Here is a 22,448-nt window from a genome sequence, read left to right as displayed (position 1 = left end):
ACCAATCAGCTTGTGCCAAGTTGTTTAACAAGGTGAATATTGTCAGTTACATTAAGAACCAATCAGCCTGGGGCATCTAGAGTTTCATGAAAAAATAATAGGCATTTTTAAACAGAACTAGATATTTGAGTGGCAATCACTAAACATTTTTGCCTGTGTAAAGGTGTAGGTATTGTGTCCACCAGCAGGGGCTGACTGCCCAACACTGGCCTCGTGCTCTCTGTCACTGATATGGTTGCACGGCATGATTAAGCTCCCTCCTCTATCCATCTGCGCCCATGGGCACATGTTGAACTGGAAGCCTTCATTTAGCCAATGGCAAGAAAAGAGCATTTCATAATCCTTGCTGTGTACTGCCGGGACAGTATGCCGTATTGCCCTTAGACTAATTAGGGAAGGCTAGAAATGAATAAATTTCACCATAATTGTGTTTTCTCTCTGTGCTGTCACACTAAACCTGTCTGAAATTAGAAATCGCCATTCACACTGCATTTGTCAGCTTTGTGTCCTTTGGCTCAAAGATGAAAAGCCCATCACAGAAGACAGATAGACAAATTAGACCAGCGGCAGACACGGTTTCAGTATGTACCTGCTGGCTCAGACTCAGAGTTATTTGAAGGCGTAATAACAGGGACAGCCCTGCTGGAGCTCGGCTAATCCAGACCTGGGGACCCAGGCGAATGCAAACACAAATGGTGTCTGAGCCAAATGATGCTTAATTGAATTCTGCCTATTGGGCCGGAGCTGATGGCCAGATCAATCAGCGCCCTGCATCTCCCTCGCTGTAGCCACTGAATCCTGTGTTCATCCGAACATCGTCCTGCCTGCATTGCTAATACCAGTCACTTAAAGCTTAAAAAGCCTCGTGGACGAGTTAATGGCTTTGACCTGTAAAAACCACTTCTAGTGACCAGTGCCTCAGTTGCTACATGTAAATAAACCTCTCACCTCAGGCATAATAAGAAAATACTACTTTGCACTATGATTACTGGCCTGAAAGGAATGAATATATGCAACCTACAGAGCTATTACTAATTATAGTGCTTTGGCTGTACTGTGGTAATACCATGGGGTGTGTGTATATATATATATATATATATATATATATATATATATTAAAATGGCTTTTTATTATTATTCCTGCTAGACACATTTAATGTAGTTAGAAAACTTGAATAAAATATTAATGTTTTTATAGTAATATTGCTTTTTTTCTTATTAAATAACATGGTTTTGCTAATACATTTTGGAAAAATAAATTATTTTCTTTCCACCAGGTTTATGTATGTATGCATACAGTAAAAACATAAACATTTGTTTTATTCCTTAGATAAAACAATACATCACAAGCAAGTTCCAGCCATGGAATGAAATGTCTCATCAATCTAAACGTCATATTCATAGATTATAGACTTAACCCCTTGTACTCTACTGATCCAGATCCTTGTTATTTATTTATTTTTATTTTTTTTCAAACTGTATGCACATCATCCTGTCATGTATTTTTATTTACTGCCACCCAGCACTTCTTTATTCATCTATCTTAAATCACTCATCCAACCTTGACCTGGATGTGTTTGCAAGGAAGAGCTTTATGTGATTGACAGGGAAGATTTATGCCCGTGTCCTTCCCCGTGGGGGACGGAGTTGTGCTTCTGGCCTTAGATGTTTCCCGCCAATCACTCATGGCCCTCGCTAATCTGCACACGGCATTCAGCTCCAAGGTGCAGGGCCTGATTGACGCTCTTAATTATCTGCTGTGCAATCACTGATTGGACAATGCAGCAGAAGTGTGGAGAGGATCAACAATTAATCAGCAGATCTGTGCTTTGAAAGCTTGAGCTATTATAGCTCACAGTCAGGATATATTATTTTTAAGGAGAACGCATTTCAGGATAGAACTATGGTTTGAGCTGTTTGAGGTTGATTTTGCATTCTGAAAACTTTCATGTGATTACACTTTCTGTCAAAGTACAATTGTACTTTGTAAAACTAATAAATGCTGTCAACTGTTTGTGTTTCTGAGCTGAATTGAATAATTATGTCATTTATTACTCAAGTCGTTTCTGAGCCTGTATGACTTACTTTTTTGAGGAATAGAAAACACAAACATTATTTTGAAGAATTTTTATGCTTGTAATCTCCATAAAATGAGTTCATAGTGGATAATTAACTCTATAAATGTGGTCCAAACGGCTTGTGCAGTATAGTGAAAGTCCAGTAAAGCAGTAGTAAAGTTCAATTTCCCCCACCCCTGTGGAATATACTATACATTATTTTGATTAATCTTAATGATGGTCATCCATCCTTCCATCCATCCAAAAAAAAAAAAAAAATGCACCATAAATGTGGGCCATAAGGCTTGTGCTCTATATTACAAGTTTCCGGAAGTCATTCAGTAGCTTTATACCAGTCAATCATAATTCAATGATAAAAATGTTTTTATTGTTATTAAAGTCGTTAGAACAACTTTCTTACATGTTTCAGTGTAGCACCTGAGAACGGGCACATGTTCAGTACTCCCTAAAAGTCCTCCATATGCACACCTTGGAATTCTGCCAGAGATCTTTCCCGATTGATGAATAAATTATTCGTATTGAATTTGGGGTCAGTGTTAAATGAATTGGTCTGTAAGAGCTCATTCATTTTAGAGAAGGTGAGGGTCTATAGTTGGGTCACTGCCACCACGACAGATCAGATTCTATTAGAATGCTCATTCTGTGATTAACCAAGAGAGTTTTAACTGTGTGCATGTGTGGAAAGATGGCATTTCAAGATGCTGAAAGACATATGTTTCTATGGACAAGCAGAAAGTGTGTGAAGGAGGACAGTATGCACTCTCTTGTCATTTTCATTAAGGCAAAAAATTTGAATTATGCAAAAATCATCAAAAACTTGTTCTTCCTTTGTGCTTATGTGGAAAGATAACATTTCAAGATTTGTGTTTGTAAGAACAGACATATGTTTCTACGGACAAGCAGAAAGTGTGTGAAGGAGGACAGTATGCACTCTCTTGCCATTTTCATGATGCCATTACGATTACACTTCAATAGGATACTTTTGATAATCTACTAACTATAAGTAACTACATGTCAACTAACTCTGTTTACAGTATAAGTAGACTGTTAGGCTAGGGTTAGTAAAATAAGTTGAGATACTTGGAACAGTTACATAAAGTCAGCTGAATGTCTGTAGGGGACCATTAAAATAGTGAAAGTCACTAATACGTTAATGACTGCGAGTTGATATGTACAGTTACTTCAGTTTGAGAGTCACTTCTAGTTCATAGAATGCTTAAAGTGGACTATCAAAATAAAGTGTTATTGATCAAATACATATAGAATTACATTAAAAACATCTGAAAATTCACAGTTTTACCTCATTAAAAGCTAGTGTCTTGACTCTTGCATTCTAGAAATCAGATGAGATGGTCACAAGATTAAGATTGAAATGTGTTTAATTTGCCAAACCTTTTTAAAACAAAGTCCCAATGCATCTGGAGGCGCAGCACCTGAACATGATGAAAGTGAAAATGCATAAAAATCCAAATGGTGCTGACATCAAAAAGCAGATGGTAATTGCTTTCGTCTCCATCCATCTGCTGACGTTTCTGGAACGTGTAAATTACATTTGATAGCGCAGAAGCGTTTTTGAAAAGGATGCCCATTAGGGGCCTTTACACGATGGTAAAAACCAGGAGAAATCATTACGGCGGAATTTGTTAAGTGTGGAACAACCTGGTTGAAAGCGTGGGCTTCAATAGTCCGTCTGCACAAGCTTTGAATGTCGTGCACATTTCGTCCCTTTGAATTGCAGAGGGGTGGGTGTAGTCTGTAAGTGGGCTGAAAGGGCCCCAATGAGCCCCTTGTCCTCCTGCAAAATCATAAGACGGATTGTGAAGATGGAATTTCAAGTTCTGGATGTGTAAGTCTCCCTCGTAACAACTAGGCATGCTTTATCACCATGTACGCACAAGATCCTTCAGGCTCAGCTGGCTACCTCAGATTAATAGTCAAATAAACATTGCATGCTGACAGTGGATAATGTAAGATGAGGCTTCGGTGTGTGTGCATGGGTTGGCATCTGTTTGTGTCGTTGGGGATTGTGCTCATCTTTCCCTCAAATCTCTATGTACAAACTCATTTCCTGTCATGCATTCTCGAGTAAAAGCAAATAAGCCAACACATGATGGGGCCGGTCTGGTTACGGTGCGATGGCTCCTGTTCTAATGAAGATTTGTCTCCTCTGCCACAAACACACAGAGCAGTCAGAATAAACATCAGCAATGAAGCCAGCATATTTATACCCCAGTTGCACAAGGCATTAGACACAACACAACAGCTGCAGGGCGAAATAAAGATGGATTGCATGTGATGATGAGCTCTAAAAATTATAAATGGCAGATAGAAGAGGCCTGGGGGTGTTGTGCTTTTCCCATAAGCCACTCGGAAAGATACACGGGGGCATTCGTGGTGGCATCAGCTATCATAAGCCTTTATTGAATCTTTTTTCTTTCTTTCGTTTTGGTCTGTCTTTCCTCCTGATCTCATCAAATCTTTCCAAAGACTGCTTCTAGGCTTCATAACCAGAGAATGGCATAGTGTCATATGGCATCTACACTTTTATTAATCCTGGTTTGTACGCTCTTGATTGTAAAGCTTTGGAGAGTCGCTCTGAATTTGGTGTTTGTGGCAACAAACCCTTTAGTTTTGGTTTCTGGTGGGTCACTTTCATTTCATCGCAATTAATATAGTTATGTACTGTATGATAGAAAAGTATCAAGTGACCTTTTATAAACTAAACTGTTTAGCATGATGTTTCATTTGTTCAAGTGAAATATTCATAATGCCAAAACCACTAGGAAAAGCAAATGCAATGAGCGTCAGTGGAATGATGTCAGCGTACAAAAAACCCATTAGTTGTAAAATGCTGCAATGTAAAAAAGAGTTCAGAATTCAAATGTAGCCTGCTCTCAAATGACCCCGGCGCTGATACTTTATTCTCTCCCAGTTAACGAGATAAAAGAGCACTTTTGATGTTCATAGAATTGAACTTTGAACAATGTATTCCCATTGCTTTGACAAAGATTAAATGTAAAGATAGATCAAAGCTGCATCAAATAAAAACCCTAGAGGCTAGTTCATGTGGTAGGGGAGGTGGATACATGGATGAAAAATAGGCTACATAGTTTTAATCTGTTCAAATGTAACCATGCCTTATTCAAACATATCGGCAGATTGATTTGTTTAATTAACAGTTATGTGACTTTGAGAGATGGAATCTGTGCAATGCTACAGTCCCTTACCACTCACCATAATAATATTAATAATAAAAATAGATATCATAATTATTTATCATGTTATTGAATACTAAATAATAATTAAATTTCAAGAAGCTCAAAAAACTTATATATATATATATATATATATATATATATATATATATATATATATATATATATATATATATATATATATATATATATATATATAATTAAGCAAATGTTAGGGTTAGAAATTTGACATTCAAACTATAATTAGGTATCTATTACAAACAACAAGAAAGCAAGCAAATGAGAAGCATTCTTATTTCATTATTTCAATGAAAAACAACTAAAAATAAAACAACATCTTAAAAGTCTTTGTTTGTTTAGCGATATCAGTTTGGCTGCAGTCTTGATGCTAGATGTTAATTATCTTTCACAGGAATCCTGACAGCTGTTCTACAGAAAGCTGACATCAACACTGAAGTAAGGAATCAATGCTATGGAAATGATGGATCTATTTGCATTGGTGTAAAATGGCAGGTTTAAACTGGATGTGAGTGGCACAGCCTCTATATGGCAACTAAAAGTTCTGCTGTTTTTACTGCTCTCAGAGTACTTGCAGACGCAAAAATGTCTGCACAAGGCCAGTAAAACATTTTTTTTTGTAGTGGTGTAGCAGTTGGCTCTTCCAAAAATGTGCTAGAATTTATTTACTAGAATTAATTAATATACAAGTCCTTAAAATCAAATTGGCTAATGTTTGTTCCATTTACTTACATTTGTATCTGTAATAAAATAAAATGGGAAACATGAGTTCATGCAAAGATGTTTTGGGATTTGCTGTGTTCCAATGTTCAAACGTTGGGAGCAGCTTTAGAATGTTGCAAACCATACAGTTTCGGTTTGTCTTGTTGTGAATCTTTAGTATGAACTCGCCCTAAACAAAAGCCCAAGAATACCTCAGCATCCCATTTAAATACTGCTTTTATTGGCCCACATTTTGTTTTATTTTATTTTACTTCCACATGGAAAAAGAAAATGGTGGGTAGAATTTACCTTTTATACCAAGCGAGTCAACTCAACTGGACTGACCAAATTTAGCAAGGTGAATGGCCAATTTATGTGGTTTAGACAAACACACACACACACACACACACACACACACACACACACACAAACACACAAAATCCTACAGCACAATCCTTGTCTGAGTTCTTATTCAAAGATACAAATAATCAACAGTTCTACAAATGACATTTCTATGTACAAGTATTTGGTTAGTAACACTTGATATTTCAGTGAGGTGTGAAACAAAAAGAGGTTGTTTCAGTATACTCCCTTCACCATTATAAAGAGAAATTAAGATATGGTGTGTTAATAACTGTTCCTCACAGATCCCCAGTCACTCTGAGCAGAGAAGTGCAATCTTTTCTTTTTTTCTTCTTTTTCTTGATTTAATTGTTACAATAGAGAAGAAAAGCTGCAGGGAAACTGACAAGATTAATTGTGTCAGCAATTAAGTGTAAGTTGATGATGGCCGCTCAACAAAGTCGTGGTAATGCAGTCCACTATGCCATCTTGTTTTTACACCAGGGAGGACATTTTATCTTCAAAATTAATATGTTTAAAACATTGTTACTAGAAAGTGTCTGCAGATATTCAAACTCCCAATACATCTGCTGGGGAAAGAAGGTACGGCCCACAGGTGTGCTGTTTGATTTATAAATGAGCACTGCGGCATGAATGAATGGGGACATGTTTTTGTTGCTCTTACAGTATATAGAGAATGCCGGAAGATGACAATCCATCTCTCTGCAGGGAAGATGATAGAAAAGGTGGGAAAAGAAAAGTGAGAAATTCTCTCTCTCTCAAAAAAAAAATAAAAAATAAAAAACCTAAAAAACTAAACAATTGGTGGCATCCACAGACAGTGAGATGAAGACACAGAATATGTTGAATATGTTGTCTTGTCAAAGCTGTGAGATGGAACTGTCACAGTGAATCCATGTCCACAAATGAATGACTCATGCCCCATCCACACAGAGATACTTTAAACTGAATACACATACATTTTGCATCCTATAGGCGATTCGTCCATACGGATCTGCTGTTTCGGAAGAATAGACTGATATTTTCTGAAACCTAGTTCCAGAGTAGATAAATCTGAAAACGGCCCCCTTGCATTTTCGTGTAGATAGCGAATCTGTATCTTTTCTGAGCCCACATCTCGTCAGACACCGCTGTGTCCCGTACCAGCAACAAAAAAACATGAACAAACACTGAACGATTGTCTTTTTATTAACTAACATTAACACAGATTAATAATTGTATTGTTCCAAGGTTTATGCACTTAGAACAAGTCTTCTTCTCTGTTTCTAGTGTATCTAAACTAATTTAATTATTATTATTTTTTATTATTATTATTATTATTATTATTATTATTATTTTTATGTAATTTTAAAACATGTTAACACCCATATTATTCCAAAACTGCGTTTAAAAAAACATTAGTTGTGTTCCAATTTATTTTTAGGTTGATACCTAATATTTTGTTTGGGCACAGTATCAAATATTTCCACTAGATGAAATGTGCTTACCATTGATTTCCAATAAAGTCATTTCTGACCACAAACAGTACAATTATTTTATTTATTTATTTTACCTTTTTTTAATCATGTCCATGATACATGCCTCCACATATCATGTACTAAAACCTTTACCAAGTTTCTCATAATTCCAATGTAACAATAAATAAATAAAAATAAATAAATTATTTTATAAATAAACAATTTCTTAACTGAACAACACTAGAGGGTTAAGAAACTTAACTCAAGGTCACTTTTAGAGTCGTCAAGTGTCACGGCAATTTAAACTGAATTATTCCTTTGGCGAATCTGGTGCTGAAACAAAGCATGCAAAGAGTGCATATTTACTTTAGCTTTTGTTTGCCAAGCACTTGTCTTCTAGCATTTGAGTTGTTTCTGTACAACTGTGATATTAACTCTTTAGTGGGGCGGAGAGGCTTAGCCACTTTGATATCAGAGTGATTCTCTCAAAGAGAACTAAAAAGAGACTAAAAGAGAGCCCAAGGCAGACATCCTAAAAAAAAAAAAAGAAAGCTGAAGAGAGGGGATGAGAGAAAACGACTGCTAAAACTGCTAAAGATGGCCCTTGAAAAAGCCCATGAAACATTACAAATCAAAATAAAATTCACTCTTTGAGATACCTCTTCGTAGTAACAAAACTTACCGGAGAAGACCCGAGTCAATCCATCTGTACGGTGCTACGGAGAGCCTCAGGACCGCGTCCATGAGGAGTCGTGTGAGGAATGGTAATAAGCTCTTGTGTGGCCGGCTCTGTGGCGTCTGACTCCTGTGACTGATTGGCTGGGATTGAAAGTGTGCGAACACTCGGCTTCTAATGTCAGCCTAGTGAAATAAAACGACTAATACGGGCAGCGGTAGAAGTAATAGGATTCCAATCCCAGCGCCTTCATTTGATCAAACGACAGTAAGACGGAATAATCGACAGCTCTTCCAGAAAGAGAAGATGGGAAATGAAAAGAAAGCCGCCAATCTGAGGGCGCACACACATTCCTCATTATAGAAAAACACTCTTGGTGTGTACCGAGTGATGACTCTTGTATTGGCAATGACTTTGTAGACAGACTACTGCATTAAATGCAAATGATAATAGGACTTTCTTCCACATTTTCTGAGCATATTTTCAGGGCGTGCATGGATTTAAACATAATACAAAGTTATATGTAGCTGAAAGTATTTTGGTGTTATGGGCAGCTGAAAGATAATCAAATTACTACATTTTGTTAAAACAACTGGTAAAACTTCTGCATTTTATTTTTCTTACCAGTAGACAACTGGATCGATGGAGAAGTGGAGCCAAAATCACAAGTGCATTATGGGTGTTGAAGTTTTTGGCAAAAAGGGAAGGCCATAATTACACTGATTTAAATGTTTCCACAGCAACACAACTGCATAGACAACCAAATTTCATCAAAGTCAATCATCTCAGTGGTACATTACCTCTTTTACATGTATTTAGTCACCTAATGAAGGCAGTTATTTTAAAATCACACAGTCTTTGGGAATGCTATGCTTGCTTCATCGCACGGTTATTGAATGCTTTAGTTTGCAGAATACATTAATCATCGCTGCCTGCAAATAATGCATTTCTATAAAGCCACCAGTAACTGAAAACTCCTGATTCTGCATGGCAAAAGTCACAGACAAACGTCTTTCTCATCAGCACAACATAACGCAATAAACACAGTACACCTTTAATAAAGGGTATTTGTTCTATTGTATGAATTACAAGGAGTTTGGTGGCTGCAGATTCATTGCCCACATATTTGCATTGTTCACACTTGTATTTTCTGTTGTGCACTAAAAAAATAACTGTACGTGTGTGGATAAATGCCTATTACAGCAATCTCTCAACTTTTTCCAGTTCAAGACGAAACCTCTTCAAATCACTCAGACACACATCTGTCTGCTCCACCCACCATCGTCTGTTTCTGCCATGATGGGCACGTCTCATTTTAAACTGCCAGTCTGGTGACATTGAGAGAGACCTCTAATCAAAACATTTGTCTCTCTTTCAGAAGCATTCAGATCAGTGAATGGGACCTGACACCAGAGGGAGAAAAGGATTTGTCCCAATCAGCCTTCACCGACGTGACGGGAAGAAGACGTGTGTGGTCTCGTTTGGTCTCTGATGAATCCTCCACTTAGCCTTGATTTCTGAGGAACGTGTGCATCAACCGGAGCACCAGGTTAAATCACAGCTCTGCCTACAGAAAATACTGTGGTATTAATACAATCAGGGCAGGATTACCGACCAGCAGTGCTGGGTAGATTACTTTCAAACTGTATCACGTTACTGGTCAGAGATTGCTATAGGGCAGCCCTCGACCAAGGATTTTTCTGGTCGACTAGTAGTTGTTCATTTGAAGCATTAGTTGACTAATCACATGTTTATTAATAAACCATTTAAATTATTATAATGAGCCTTTAATTGCATGCATAGCCTAATAAACGCTCAAGCACATGCATAAAGCTTGCCACAACGCACCGGCAGAAGTAATAATTATGAATGTTTCATAAAGAAAAACAGTAAGGAGACTGCATTAACATTTTAATAAATTGATAAACTAGTGCTTACTTCCTTTTAGGATTTCGGGATGAAGTGGGCGACATTTACTCCACAGCAGTAGATTCATCTGTATTCACGTTTCATACGGATAACATAATCTGATTTTTTATTTTTTTTTCCATTTGAATTCATTCATTTGAAAGTATAAATTTCTCTCTATAGATATATATTTTTTAATATCTGTAAGGCAAAGATATACACAGAGTTTCGCGTTCAAGTTTACAGACCGAGACGGCAGAAAGTGCATCCTGTTTGCTTTTATTATTTTACAAAAGCACAGTATTGTGAGTACACACAAATAAACGTAGAAATCTTTACAGATTTGAAATAATGTATTACTCTTCTCTGAATTACCAAAAATTAGGGATTATTTTAAGAGCAAGTGAGCGCACTGTACAGCTTCTACACAGACACTTGAATAACAGACATTTCTCTAGGTTAACATTAGATTGAGCAGACATGTACAGTTGCTAATATTTATACAAATAAAAGATTTTAGCGAGTATATTAAATGTTGGTTGACCAAGCCTCTTCTGGTCTTTCATTGCATAATGAAATCTGCAGTTAGTAAGATAGTCTAGGTTACTAATTTTTGGAATTATGAGCATTTTAAAATGTAATAAACTCTAATTACAAGTACTTAATTTTTGGAATATAATTATGTAATCCAGATTACATGTAATCAGTTACTACCCAGCATTGCAGACCAAGCATAGCATATAGTGCTTAGTTGGCCTTATCGATAACAACCACAGGTTATTATCGTCACCTATCCACAAAATAAAAATTCAATAAAGGTCCAAATCATGGTTACCCTTCAATAGATACAATTCAATAGTCCATTTTAGACATTGTACACAAGTAAACTAACTTTAAGAGATGTAAACTAACTCTCTACACAAGTAAATTCACTCTCATTAATTTGCAACCATCAACATGTCTGTTGGGGGACCATCAAAACAAAGTGTAAACAGAGATTAAGTAGACAGTAATGGTTTTAATTTGGGGGAGGTCTTGTGATGTTTTTGGTCCTTTGATCCAGCCCTGAATGTAATGACTCCAAAAAAAAAAAAAAAAAAAAAAAAAAAAAAAATATATATATATATATATATATATATATATATATATATATATATATATATATATATATAAAATTTTGTTTTTTGCCCAAATAATCCTTATTCAAAGTAAATAGTCTCACAGTATTGTAAATGCAAATTAAATTTTGTCCAATTATTTCTTGCTGTCCCTTTGTGCTTTGTGACAATAACTGCTATTTGGATTGCTTCCTTCAGAGGGACTTATTGTTGTCAGAAGGATAATGTTCTTTAGCATGACATTAAAATTAGAGCCATGTTTAAACAGCAAGCTCTCCTGGTGCATTGGACAAAGAGATGCATTACAAGGTGTCATGATTAAAAATGGCAGCGTGTTACTGACGTCTGCTATGTCAGCAGCCGCACAGAGGAGCTGAGAAATGCTAATGATTTCCAGTCCATACTGTGTTCATCTCTTAAAGCGTGTAAGACTTTCATGCAGTCATCGGTATCCAATGGATGGGATCAGAGTTCAGTGCCATCTCTTTCATGCTACTCTAATAGGTCTGGCAGAGACGGCCATTAGCAGATGGTGATAAAGAGTCCCACTTCCAACATGTGCTGATGCAGTATCTGGATCTAATGAAGCACTGCCCCGGACATGCACCCTTCTACACAACACCTCCTAAAAAGCCCAGCTTGGAGGACAATTCGCTCTCGCAAGAGCGGGACTGTCAGTGGCACCCTGCCACAGAGCATGATGTTATTACTCATCCACACAACAGAAAAGACTCTGTCATAGAGGTGTGGGTGATCGAGAACATGAAATTGCTGTACTAAAGGCAGAAAGATGTTATGGCACACTTCCAGGGTGAGGTGTCTGTTAAGACAGAAGTGAAGAGAATCCTTCTTACGTGAGTGAGGAGGTCATTACTTTTACTCTGCACTTTCTAAAAGCATATGACAAGGCGATTGGTCAAAATGCTGAAGAGTGAATTCAAATATGGTGGCGTGCATGTTCATGCAGGAAAGTGCAAGAGCTAAACTTGGCCAGAGCATTTCCCTAGCATCAGTTGATCTCCTGTGCATGCATGTATACATGCTGTATTAATTATACAACTATCTGGATATATTCTCTGTCTCATTAAGCAAGTGTTTCTGCTCAAAAGGAAGTGAAGGTGAAATTTTTAGTTCCCTAAAAAAAACTCTGTATTGATTGTCTAAAATAACTACTAGCAACCAATTGTAAAAACCAAGCAGGCTCACAGTAAAATTGCCTTGATTCAATCTGCCACAATGGCCAAGTTAACAGCAACATATCATTACACAAGTTTCCCAAATGCCACTTGATCAAACGCACATTTGCATTTCAAAGTGCTGCATTTTTTTGTGCCTCGCAAAGAACATAAAATCACATCTACCTTCTGATAAAAGCACAGGAGAAATTAGATAGAAGAGAGACTCTGAGAGAAGGGCTGAAAATGCAGCTATTCATATTTTATATCCTTTACAGTCCAATACCAAACACTTTAAACACTGTACAGCTATGCGGTATTGTAAATTCTGCGGTTTTAGAGTTTAAACTTAAAATTCAGTGAGAGAGAGAATTACATTTTCATATAGTGCACTGCACAACATAGGCAATGTCGGCTTCCTGTGTTCCAAAAAATACAGAAATGAAATTACAATGCCCAGATTTTAAATAAAAAAATTAAAGCAATCATAGGCCTTGTTTACAATGCCAGTTAAATGTGACCCTATTCCGATGTTTTGCTCATATGTGACACAGGTCAGATCTGTTCTATGAAAAAAAAAAGAAACACATACAATGATATTCCGAGATAATTTTCAGTTCTCATTCATATGTGGAAATAAACCGGATATAAATGTGAAATGTGTCATGTAAACAGGCAGATCAGATTTTCTGAGGCATTGCATTCAGTATGTCATTAAAACAGCAAACATTTGGTAGTTCTCTGTGGTTTAATGACGTCATATGTGACCCATTGCTGACAGAATGTGTGTAAATTTGCACGGGCTATTTTGATCTACAGAAAAAAATTAAATAATTTTTTATATATGTATTAAAATATACTTTTTTATGCACATTAACATTTGACTTAGTATAAAACAGGGATATTTATTAGGTCAGTTCCAGCTCCAGCCATAAAAAAGGGACTATCCCTTGAAACCAGATGTGTCTGGTCACCCTAATTTAACTTCTGATGTAATATATTAAAAACTGGGTAACTTCAATGAAATAGACAAACTGATTTTACGTACTCTTTACCCTACCATTGTTTTGCAAGCTTCAAATATGTCATTAAAATTGTATTTATAAGGAAGATAAAAAAAAAAAAAAAAAACAGTGGAGAAGTGTGAAAATGAATAAATCAACCTGATTACTTCACAGCAGGAATCAGGAAACTTGTCAAAATGTGTCCTGGTGAAGGCTCTTCACTCCTCTTAAAAACTGTGTGAAACACATACATGAAGGATTTTATAAACCAAATGATGTAAGTGAATGACTGTAAAAGAAGAAAGAAAAGAAGAAAAAACACACTGTTTTGATTGGGAGGACCCAGATGATTTTAAAAATTCTCTGCTTCCTCCGATCTTCGCTCTGCTCTGCTAGATGGGGAGCAGCAGAGCTCCATGAAGTCCATTGCCCTGTAGGTCTAAGCTTCAGGAAACTTCTCTCTTTTGGACTCTTTTCCCCAACCCATTTTCTTTCAGGCTCTTGAACTTTTTGTTGCCACAAGCAACGCTAGCGGCTATAGTTCTGCTTCAAAAAATAGTTGCGCTTTGAACACCGTCTATTGTCTTTGCCTCGTGGCGCTCTGCTGTGCTATTAACCACCATTGTCCATAGAAATCCTGTTATTAACAGTCACTCTCAATGGCCAAACTTCATGCATGTGCACAAACTGGAAAGGTTGACCTCGCGACCACTCTTGGTTTACGCTCCTAAGGCCATGACACACCAAACTGACATAAAATAACTAGCAGCGATGAAAGCTAACTGTGTTTTGCCTGTGTCTAGGCTTGTTGCATGTGTCTAAGCTAAAAAGTTGAGCTTGGAGACTCTGTGACAACTACAGCCAATGTCCAACTAGCAGTAATGTTCTGCACCTGCAGGAAATAACGGTCTCTATCAGCGGGTATCAATAGTCTATACTATTTTAACGATCTGTGCATGATAGGTGCATGGTGATCAGGGCTTGTTTAATTCCACTTTTGATAGTTTAATGAAGGGAAAAAGGTCTGCGTGCCAGGCGCATGGTCTTAAAGGGTTGTCTGTATTATCTTATTAATAAATGGGTGTTTTTTTGGGCATAAAATGCAATAAACCAATCAGAGTTGCATCTTAAATTGTTTAGTTTTCCATTTTGTGACGCATATTATACCAATATACATCAGTGTTTATACTGGTGTTGTGCATGTTATGAGCTTTGCACTTTCACACTGATGCTACAGATGTGTTACTTTGTACACCCTCCATATCACAGTCCTGCAACGGTGAAAGCTAATATTTGCTATTTGCAGCAAAACATGAGGGAAGTTGCATTTTAGATCAGACATACAATTGTGAGTGTGTGAGACCTGGACGCATCAGTGAATGGTGGGTTCTTTTTGTAAATAAAATAATCCTGTCAGAAGAACTGCATAAAAACGTATCAATGTTTCGATGTTTCAGTGCTTTGCAAAAACACTTGAAGTGTGGACGGAGAGCATTTTAAAATGCATTCAGATTAATGTAGATGTAGCCTTAGTTGACAATGAACATCACCATCATACCTTAAATTCAGGTACATTCAGCATCTGCCTCATAAAAGGGATCTGAAACTTTTTATCTCAAAACTATTTCATTTTCACCATCTACAAAATCAGTATGTTGTTTGCCTACTGCTTTGTCATCAGATCCATCATTAAATGATGCTAATATCTGAATACAAACTCGCCCTGAAGTAAATCACTGAGATGTGTTGGTTATATCTTGAGAGTTTATGCCTGCTGTCATTTTTTAATTTATTTATTTTTTATGTGTGAAGTATTATGCCATCATTGTTTATTACATCTCACCACCTTGAGAAATAAAGGTGATCATATATTCAAAATTGTTGCACAATGTTTTCTCACACCATTACATACCTCAGGTCGCTAACAGTCATATAGATTTTGTACGTAATAAAAACAACATTTGTTTACACATAAACATATCCATACATACATACATACATATACACATAGAAGGTGGAGGTCATAAACTGAACTTACTAGATAAATAGCTAATAAATAGCTTTTTATATTTACTAGTGCATTCTGGGTTGGAGATCAGGTTCTGCCTCGCTCAGACGCAGGCCTTCCCGCATACCTCTGCAGGCCACAGGGGCTCAGCAGCTATCTCCCTCAGCCGCAACTAGTGATAATTAAAGTCTGAACAACAGCGAGAAACCAGCGCAACAAAGAATGGCTCCGCTGCTCCAATCTCATTACCAGCAGTCCCTGCCCGTGACCCCTACGGCATCGACGCTGATTTGAAGAGTGCGGGGGAAGCGTGGGGAGCTGCCATTAGAGTGGGAAGCCATGTTTGCAGAATGGCAGGGCTTTAATAAGAGCGTGTTGGGAATACCGGGATGCCAAGAAGCGAAATTAGGTGAGTTGCTTGGTGGAAAACAGATGAAACAATACACCATCAGATTTTCTCTCCGGAGGGCTCTCGTACTTCATTATAACAGTGAAGGCTTGGGTTCAAACCACATTACATGAGTATTGAAACCTCTTCCAAGTGCTGTGGTTTTGGCTTGGCTTGCCTACTCGTATCTAGATTCTGGGAATCTTTGTTATTGTGGAGTTAAATCCACACAATTCCTTCACATAGTGCCGGATCTTATATGAGTATCTTGTCCCCATGAGAGTAGACAGAGGTGGGTGGTGATATTCCCTCTGGTATTAATGTTCTGCATTCAGGCTAACGTTATTTTATAAAGGTCAGCCGGAGTCGTATTAGGACATGGGGACCATTCTGACGGCGTGACCTTTTTGCGGCACATCCCTGCAGCCGTGCTCACACCGTCTCTGCCCCCTCGGTCCCCCGGCACCATGTCTACAGTTCTCCTGACAGTTGACCAGACTGAGCCAGGCCTGGGTGTGAAAGTGAGTTAGCCCGAGGAGGGAAGGACTATACCTGTGACCACACTGTCACAATGATTTAAGAGAAGGGGACAGGACACTCCAGTTACACCTCTGAGTTACATACCTCCTGATTTGCCTGCAGGGTTTGTTTAACCTCACCACACATATGCAATCCTTCTGCCTGCTGATGTTGCTCTCTGGTGCCCGTGTGAGTGAATGAGGCAATGCTGACCTTAATTTTAACATGCAAATTTTAAAGTCAACATGAAATCAAATTTGACCCTTTTAGCTTTACTTATGCATGTCCCAGGTTTAAAGTGTATGATTTATGGATGGACATTATTCAAAGGGAATGAAAATATAAGAACCACATTGCTTCAGTTGGGTGTAACAGTCAGTTTCATAATCTAAACAGTTTGTGAAAGAAAAAAACAAAAAAAAAAAAACTTCCTATTGACCATTATCATCTTCGTTCAATGTGTAATGGTTATATTTCTGTAATAAATGAATATTCTGGGTTTAATATAAGTCAGGATCAATCGGCAATGTTTGTGAATGTAGACCTACTGTATTTGTGTCCTGTTTTCCCCCTTACTGTGCAAGTAAAAATAATAATAAAATAATAATAAATATTATATATATATATATATATATATATATATATATATATATATATATATATATATATATATATATATATATATATATATATTAGTAAGGAATTAATTAAATACCCTTAATTTCTTCTAAATTCTCCAAAAAATTACTTCAATTATATGTTGTTCATTGTAAAACAAAGGATTTTTTTTTTAATCAGCAGTAAGCCACAGATGCAGTCAAATGAGTTTAACTTGTACCGAACCTGGAATATTTCTTTAAATGAGTTTTCTGTGAGGCAGGTTTTTTGTTGTGAGGGATTTTGCATTTCTTTGTGAGATTCAACCTGCATCGCACCACAACTTAGCATTTACGAAACACAGTAACCTATAGAGCCATGGCTCTGACAGCTCTGAAATGGTTAGCAGATTTTTACAGTTTTCTGAATTCAAGAATAATTAAAAACTTTTCACTGTTGAAACTCTACATGCCAGCTTGACCTTTGGGTTGATGCTGTTGAATCATATCACAATCCTTTTTAAGGGCTGTAAATACAGCTTAGATTTTTTAAAATGCCTTTTTAAATGTGAATTTATGTCCAGTGTTTGAAAATACAGAGAGAAAAAAAAGCAAGAAAATAAAGCAATGTACTCCTACCAGATTCTCTCTTACACACCTGACACCATCGGACACCACTGGACTAGCTTTTCTCTGGTAATTAAAATGTCACAACTTCAGCCGACCTGTCCCCACCTTTGCTAGTGACCCAACCAGCCCTTGCCAGTCTGACAGAAGGTGCCATAACCACAGCACTCAGCCTCCAATTAACACAGCTTACCCTGAGCCAACAAGAGCCTGTCGCACAGGGACAAAAGTGTAAAATTAAGCTGTCTACCCACTGCAACTCATTGTAAAAGCCACCTTGGCATCGTGAAGGGTGTGTGTTTTTATGTCTTTTAGAGAGGATAAAAAAGAAAGAAAGGGAGTATGTGTGTGCATTTGAAATTTTTACTTCGTTCTCACACTCAAATGTTTTTATGTCACTCCCAGTAACAAGGGATTTAATGACTATGTGTTCATTTTAAAGTGGAAACCAAATATTACAGTTCTCTGTGTCAATGTACTCTGCTCAGCCAGGTCGAGAGACCAGCTTAAACCAGATAAGACCTGAAAACCATCTTAAGATGTTGGCATTGTTTCAATGCATCTGTCATGATCATTTAAAGATCATGCACACATTCAATGTCACTGTGGACAATTAAAAATGTTTAATTCTTATAGCAATGGTTCCGTGATTTTCTGAACCTCAAAATGAGAATTACTTAAAAAACTACCAGCCTACAACAATGCATATACATTTCTTGTTATGCTATCAGAATTACAAATATTCAATACAATCTTTTGTAAGCACAGGATTTGTATTTCTTTATTTTATGCGCCTCAGTTTTTGAGTGAATTTTGGCAAAATGATCTACCACTGAAGTGTGTAAACTTAGAACAATAAGGCTTATTATATCAGTCCCAAGAATAAACACAAAACCTGTGCTAATTGAACGAAAAAAAGATGAGGTGATAACGCAGCATAATATGACATTTCCAAGCAATTTTTGAAAGGCTGATCATTTTAGCCAATTAGGTAAAGGATTTTAAGCATAGCAGAATGAACATTTACTCACCTATTGTGTTCAGATGACCATTGGATGAGCATGGAAAACAAAAAGAGAGGAACAAATTGTAGTTAGTTTAAATTGTCATTTAAAGTTGTCGGATACAACATGCAAAACTTCAAAATGAGCATGCCACAGACGCAAAACAATCTCATTCGCACTTTACCCACAAACACATTTATATTTCCAAAAAAAATAAAAAAAATAAAATGCAAACATCTCTATCCCAGCAGTGTCTCGAAGAAACAGCAGTGATTTAAACCTCTCTCTTTTCCAGGCTATTGAGTTGAAGGCTATAGCCCGCTGTGTAAAGAGTGTGGAAATGAGGATCTGGCATCCTGTTCCCTGTGCATCAGGCCTTGTTTGTTTGTGCAGAACCACAGAGCATTGAATCCTCACAGAGGGGGAAAGGAAGAAAAAGTGAGATCTCGCGGAGAAGCCACCATCATGAGTGGGAGCGCACCAACAGCTGGAAACAGCGTGGGCTTTGATAGAATCACATTAACATGGTCAGACCAGATTGGGAGTTAGAGGAAGCACCCTATGGTTGTTCAGAGCCTCCTTACTCAATCAGTCATACAATGAATATGTGTAGAGCAGATACATTCGCCTGTGGGTGGGATGTTGTGGCGTCCCCTGACAGCATGCACAGACGTGGCCCCGCAGAGGCTGATGGGAAGGCGAGTGTGTGGTAGATTAATTTGACTGAAGGTTAATGGAGTGACACGCACTATTGCTGATGGCTGTTTGACACCGGGCGCAAAGGGTATCATATCCCAGCATGCACGCTTGTGAGGAGCACCTACAATATAAACGAGACTCCGTGGAGCATCGATCATGAAATCGACATGTATATTACACTGTGACTGTTCGTCATATACAGCGGGCGCATGTTGGATGCATATTTTTCTTTTTTTTTTTTTTTTTTTTTTGCTTTTTCGCTAACCTCCTCACCTTTTCCTTGCCGAAAATCTAATTTAACACACTTCCATTTTCCCATTACACCTTTGATGCGCAATGCATCAATGCGTAATGAGATGTCATGGACTACCGTGCATTCGTCAGTGAGAAAGATTGTCTTGTTGGTTGATGTCATCTGTTTGCTGGGTCTGAGTATCAATGCACTGAACTAGATCTGTGACCTCCAATGAAAGCACCTCGTGTTTCAACACTTCCAGAACAAAAACTTGTGTAAATTAGCCTTCGGCTTGAAAGGAAACAAAGCAGTGTATAATGAGAGAATAAATAAATAATTAAACATATAAATCAAATGGAATCCATTATGTAGCATTAACTCGTAAGCCAATTCTCACACATGATAGTTCAAAAGAAAGTTGAAGGTTGTTAAAATGCCAGTTAGATTATAAAAAAGACAGGCCACCGATGTTTCTTCTCTAAACACTGCCACTCTTTAAAGGATTTACAATCACCAGGGTGAAAATCTTCTTTTAAATGTTTAGAGATTGCAAAACATGGGCTAATCAGTTGAGAAATCCTGGTCGTTCATACGGAGACTTCACATGCTGTGCTGGTGGATTTAACCAAAACAAATGATTAGATCAAATGTCACATCTGCATGGACTGTTGTCTTTCAGCTTCTAAAGGATATCTTAAGCATGCTGAGGGGAGAGGTGTGCAGAACATTATAATACATCTGTCATAGACCTTTAAAGCTTGAAAAGGTCTGAGAGAAGCTTTTTTTTTTTTTTTTTTTAAGATATGCAGCATTTTCACTGTCATCTCATCTAGCCACTATGCACATATTTGTACAGCTGTTTATTAGAAAGTGACTAAGTGGCTATATTATAGTTCTTATGGAAGTAAGAAATAGGTTCTGCATAAAAACAAATTTGATTATGTGTAGATCTACAGTGGGCCTATAAAAGGTGTTTCAGAATCAAATGCAAAGGTATTCTCTCAGGGGCTCATATTGGTGCATTACAGTATGTTTTCACAGAGTCACATACAGTACATACCTGTACAGGAGAGGATATGCGGACAGCACTCATGTATAGGGACTGTTTGGGCGTGTATTATGCTAATTAATAATTGCAGGAATGTGCTCGTTTATGCAGCTTAATCCAGATGTCAGTGTCAACATATAGTGTATATATATATATATATATATATATATATATATATATATATATATATATGGTTTATTTATTTTCTTAATCCATTATTTTAAGCATAAACATTAACATTTTGGTTTTATTATTATGGGTAAAAAAATAATAATAAATACTATATAATATATACTACTATATTATATCTCCTGATATAAAGGGACAGTACATCACCATTTTAATGATCTCCTAATGGACTCTTCGGAAAAGGAGACCGCAGAGATGCTTCATCCTAGGAGTTATTGTCAGCCTTTCTTCTGAAACTCCTACCTCCCTAATGCTGTTAATGCCACTCAGATCTCATTTACTGCCTAATGACATCTTAAAGAACACAGATTTCTCTTTGGAGTCCATTAAAAACCCGACAGGCTGGTCTTTGCAGAACAAAGAGGGAAACTGGTAAAGAGAAGGTTCAGCTCGGGTTTGAAGCCTGAGGAGAATGAGCTGACAGTGAATTTACGCTATCAAAGGCTTATTTCTGGAGCGTGTGTTAGCACATACAAACTCACCAGAGCAAACTCACTTTAGTCATTAGGAGAAAGGCATGCGAGCATCAGGCTATGTGTCTAAGATGGACGAGGAAGAGAGATAGAGAGAGAGCTTGAGAGGAAGAAATGGAGTGCTCCTGGGGAATGCAAGTGCCTCGTGCCGTCTTTCTTCAGTGAGGGGCTTAATTAGAGCCTGAGCTTTTCATTATGGCAACCATTAATGTCAAGTCTGGTTAACCTTCACCCTGCATGCTGATGGCGCAAAGCAGAGATGCATCAGTATACGTACACACACAAGCACACACACACACAGTCTTCCCCACACTGGCCCACTAGCGAGTCTGACAAGTCTGGGATACAGTTGTCTTGCTGTAATTAAGAAATGCTTGCTGACTTTCTCTGTTTATGCATGAGTGTGTGTGCTGGAGTGGGGTGAAGAGGGATATCGTTCATGATGGCCTTAATGCGATGTGTAGCAGGCGTGAGGAAATGGATTTTGTAGAGAATGCGAGGTGACAAATGCAAAGAAATAATTCACCCAAAACTCACCCATTTACTCACGTTCATTGTGTTCCAAACCTTTATGACTTTCCCTTGATTTATATTGTCTTTTATAACTATTTATTAGGGGTGAAAAAAATTACAAAAATAAAAATATCACACAACTGATTTCCTGACTAAACCTACTTGAAAAAGTTGTCGGACAAGAAAGAGGCATATCGACTATACCTTTTTGTGTGCACTCATGTTTTTTAAGGTGTAAAAAAAAAGTAAAATAATAATAATTATATATATATATATATATATATATATATATATATATATATATATATATATATATATATATATATATTGTCCTAGAAGTCTCTTGCCCTGCGTTCTAAAGTTGGAAACTAATATTTATCCTCTCAGAAGTTTCACCAAGCAACACAAATTCAATAACGCACACTCACTTCCTTC

General features: G+C 37.3%; 1 protein-coding gene across 4 annotated transcripts in view; it reads right to left on the bottom strand.

Annotated features, from left to right (window-relative positions):
• The window catches only part of LOC127977519 (kin of IRRE-like protein 3), a 192,255-nt gene that overhangs the window by 80,078 nt on the left and 89,729 nt on the right, over positions 1 to 22,448 (bottom strand). The gene's annotated exons all lie outside the window — the stretch shown is intronic.

This window comes from Carassius gibelio, chromosome B18 (genome assembly GCF_023724105.1).
Source record: "Carassius gibelio isolate Cgi1373 ecotype wild population from Czech Republic chromosome B18, carGib1.2-hapl.c, whole genome shotgun sequence".
In the NCBI taxonomy this organism is placed as follows: Eukaryota; Metazoa; Chordata; class Actinopteri; order Cypriniformes; family Cyprinidae; genus Carassius; species Carassius gibelio.
The sequence above is the reverse complement of the archived record's forward strand: the minus strand, read 5'-3'. Positions and strand labels throughout refer to the sequence as shown.